At 49.8% G+C, this 4,190-nt stretch overlaps 1 protein-coding gene across 3 annotated transcripts in view; it reads left to right on the forward strand.

The window, feature by feature from the left end:
- ISG20 (interferon stimulated exonuclease gene 20) overlaps nucleotides 1-4,190 on the forward strand; it is a 17,201-nt gene that overhangs the window by 797 nt on the left and 12,214 nt on the right. The gene's annotated exons all lie outside the window — the stretch shown is intronic.

Below are 4,190 nucleotides of genomic sequence, written 5' to 3' on the forward strand. Positions count from 1 at the left end.
TAAGATTCCCCACACTGCTGGGGGGGGGGTGCTTGGTGTATATATCACACCCCAGAAGGCTCCCTGCCATGAGAGAGCCTTAGACTCACATCTGGGAGCTGACTTTGGGGCATCTGGTCCAACTTGCTGTTCTTATAACAGGGAAACTGAGTCCCACCTGACAGTCCCATTCTTTCCTCTACACCAAGCTTCCACTGGTGAGCCCTGTGGGAAAATGAGGAATGGGTACTGGACTGAGGCCCCAGCCAGAGGCTTTGGCCCTCCTGGTCCCGGAAAACAGGCCAAAGCTTCCTGGGCAGAGAGTGGATCTTGCTCCCAAACTTGTTATTGACCCAGAGCAAGTTGCCTGCTCAGTTTGGAGTCTAAGTTTGTGGTCCAGTGATTTCCCAGCCTCTTGTCCTTTGGCTTGTTGTGATATTGCCTGCAAGTCTAACTTTCAGTTTCTCTAAATTACTAAGGGGAAAACAAAACTTGAAAGTGTTACCAAGGTTATCCACCCCTGAGTAATCTCAGAAAAGCAAGTGAAGTCATCAGTTACTAAACTGATGAAGTTGGGGAAGTCCAACTCTTTTTTTTTTTTTTTTGAGTTGGAGTCTCACTCTGTCACCCAGACTGGATGGTGGCACGCTCCCGGCCACCGCAGCCTTGACCTGCTGGGCTCCAGCCATCCTTCTACCTCAGCCTTCCAAGTAGCTGGAACTACAGGCACATGCTACCATGCCTGGCTAATTTTTGATTTATTGCAGAGATGAGGTCTCGCCAAGTTGCCCGGGTGGGTCTCAAACCTGCGGGCTCAGGCAAACCACTCACCTCAGCCTTCCAAAGCGCTGGGATTACAGGCTGAGCCACTGAGCCTGGCTCACATGTTCTTTTCAACTGCACATGCCCAGTGTGTGCTGGGCTCCAAGTGCCAAAGGTAAAACCACAACAGCTATTGTGCACTGAGTAGTAACTGTGCATTAGACGCCTTCGCAAGCATTGGTCATTCCTGAGCTTGTTCACGGTCCACAAACAGCCCTGCCAGGTGGCTCTCAAGAGCTGTAAACTCAGAGTTAAGAAGGTCGATTTGAACCCTGGCTGTGTTACTTACCAGCTCAGTGTCTTTGGGCAGTTCCTTAACCTCTCTGTGCCCAGCTTCCCCATCTGTAAAAAAGCGAGGATAACAAAAGCTACTTCATAGGGTTATTGTGAGGACTGAGAAGTTGCCTAGAGAAAGTGCCTAAATAAGTGATTTAAAAATGTGAGTTGGACCAGGCGCAGTGGGAGGCCGAGGTGAGAGGATTGCCTTAGCTCAGGGGTCTGAGACAGGCTGGGCAACTTAGTGAGACTTCGTCCCTACAATAAATAAATAATAATAATAAGCTGGGCATGGTGGTGCACACCTGTGGTTCCAGCTACTTGGAAGGCTGAGGCAGAAGGATCACCTGAGCTCAGCAGGTGGAGGCTGCGGTGTCAGTGAGCGTGCCACTGCACTCCAGCCTGGGCAACAGAGTGAGACTACAACTCAAAAAAAATGTGAGTGATTATAATTATTGACTGTATTATCTCCATATTACAGATGAGGAAACTGAGGCTCACCTAGAACTGCATGTATTTGCTAGGGCTGTTGTAACTGGGTGGCTTAAAACAACAGAAATATAGTTACACATTTTCAGAGTATGAGATACAGGTGTTGATAGGGTTAGTTCCTTCCCAGGGCTGTGAGGGAGGATCAGCTTCTCTCTCTCCCAGTTTCTGTGGGTTGTTGGCAATCTTTGGGGTTCCTTGGTTTGTAGATACCTCACCCCATCTCTGCCTTCACATGCACGTGGTGTTCTCCCTGCATGTGTCTCTGTCCAAACTTCCTCTTTCTAAAAGGACATCAGTTATATTAAGAGCCCACCCTGCTCCAGTATGACCTCATCCTAACTTAACTAATTGTATCTGCAACGACCCTGTTTCCAAATAAGTCACATTCTGAGGGACTAGGGGTTAGGATTTTAACAGATGAGTTTGGGGGCGGGGCACAATTCGATCCATGACGCTAAGTAATCTGTGCAGTTCAGACAACTGGACTACAGAGGAGCAGGTTTCACCTTTGGATGTTCAACCTGTATTAAGAGTACCCTGGGGGAACCCTGGGGAGAGGCACAGTACCTCATGGTGGTTCTGGAAAGACTCCACAAGGCTGATGATGTTTGAAAGGTATAGGAGAGAGTCTGTGTAGGCTGTTAAGTGGGCCATAGGGAGCCATTGAAGATTCTTGAGCAGTGGCATGTCAGGATAAAAACCAATTCAAGAATCGTAGAATAGGGGCACCAAGAGGATGTTTTTTAATTTTTTTTTTTTTTTTTTGAGTCAGTGTCTCACTCTGTCACCTAGGCTGGAGGGCAGTGGAATGCTCACAGCTACTGCAGATTCTACCTTCTGGGCAGGTGACCCTTCTGCCTCAGCCTTCCAAGTAACTAGAACTATAGGCATGTGCCACCACGCCTGGCTAATTTTTTTGATTTATTGTAGAGATGAGGTCTTGCCATGTTGTTCAGGCTGGTCTTGAACCCCTGAGTTCAGGCAGTCCTCTTGCCTCCACCTCCCAAAAGAGATGACGATAAGATGAGTCAGAAGCCCCAGGGAACAGTTATTGAGGGCTGAGTCATTTGTGAAAGACAGAATTGGAGAGAAGATAACTTTGGGAAAGAGGAGACCAAGAGTCACCAAGAAGGGGAGAGCAACATAAAGCGGGGGAGGGGAGGTGGTGTCCAGGGGATGGTGCAAGGAGGTCCTCACCCTCCATCGAGCAGCCATTTTTCCTCCTTGTCCCCAGCCTCCCTCCCCATCAGAGAGACAGATGAGGCAGTAGAGCCCAGAGAAGGGGGAGAGGAGCAGCGGAGAAATGCCTGTCCTGTTCCCTGGACATTCAGGCTTGAAAAACTGCAGTTCCCTGGATGCTCTGAGCTGGCCTGTGGGGCAGGACACCGGTCTTCACCCAGCCCTGGCATGGGAAATGCTTTTGTTTCTCAGTTAGGGGTTACGCCAAGCCCAGCGCTGCAAGTGTGTGACATGGAGCCTGCCCAGACTGGGCACTGGATAGCCACTGAAGGGACGAAGCAGGGGTCTACAGACCAGGCAGGTCCCTGGAACCACATGCGGGCTTCATGGTTCCTGCTCTGTCACTTACTGGTTTGCATGACCTTTCGCAAATTACTGAACCCTTCTGAGGCTCAGTTTCCTCAATGTAAAAGGGAAGTAGTAATGTCTCCTCCTGGTCTCATGTAGGCTGGATGCAGCGACATGGACTGTGGCCCTAAGTGCAGTGCCCGGTTCACACTGATGTTCACTGACTACACCCATGGAGAGAGAAGGGCACAAATTTGGAGTGCACATTCCAGCTCCTCTCAGAATCCCCTGGAAAGTTGCTGCATCTCCTATGACTCTCTTCATCCTATGGCCAGAGGAACTGCCCCAAACCTGACTCAGGTTGTAAGCATCTTCCTCATTAAAATATCTCCTGTAGCTCCCAATTGCCAAAGTTACCCCGGCCCAGCAGTTAGGCTTTCCAAGCCCCATCTATCTGCCTTTCCTGCCTTCTCTCATAGCTCAGCCATCGCCTGCCCTGTGCTTCAGCCAAACCCCTCCTCCTGCCCACCCCATCTCTGCCCCTAGGAATGCCATCTTTTTTTTTTTTTTTTGAGTTGGAGTCTCACTTGGTCGCCCAGACTGGAGTGCAGTGACCGCTCCCAGCCACCGCAGCCTCGACCTGCTGGGCTCCGGCGATCCTTCCGCCTCAGCCTTCCGAGTAGCCGGAATTGCAGGCATGCGCCACCATGCCCAGCTGATTTTTTTATTTATTGTAAAGATGAGGTCTCGCTGCCTAGGCAGGTCTCGAACCCGCGGGCTCAGGCAATCCACTCACCTCAGCCTCCCAAGGCGCGGATTACAGGCTGAACCACCGAGCCCGGCTATGAGTGCATATTAACTCAAGGAAAAATGTGGGGAAGGATACACACCTAAATAACAGCAGTTAATTACTTTGGAAGAGTTTTGCCTGGAGGCAGGGAAATGAAGGAACATTATTGGAACAGAGAAGTTTTTGTTTTAGCAGGATTGTTTAAATCAGTAAAAATTTACTGGCTGATTTATTTATTTATTTATTTTTGAGTTGGAGTCTCACTCTGCCGCCCAGACTGGAGTACAGTGGCCGCTCCCGGCCA

The sequence above is a fragment of the Carlito syrichta genome, unplaced genomic scaffold, assembly GCF_000164805.1.
Source record: "Carlito syrichta isolate Samal-C Ts95f unplaced genomic scaffold, Tarsius_syrichta-2.0.1 Scaffold313872, whole genome shotgun sequence".
Taxonomy (NCBI): Eukaryota; Metazoa; Chordata; class Mammalia; order Primates; family Tarsiidae; genus Carlito; species Carlito syrichta.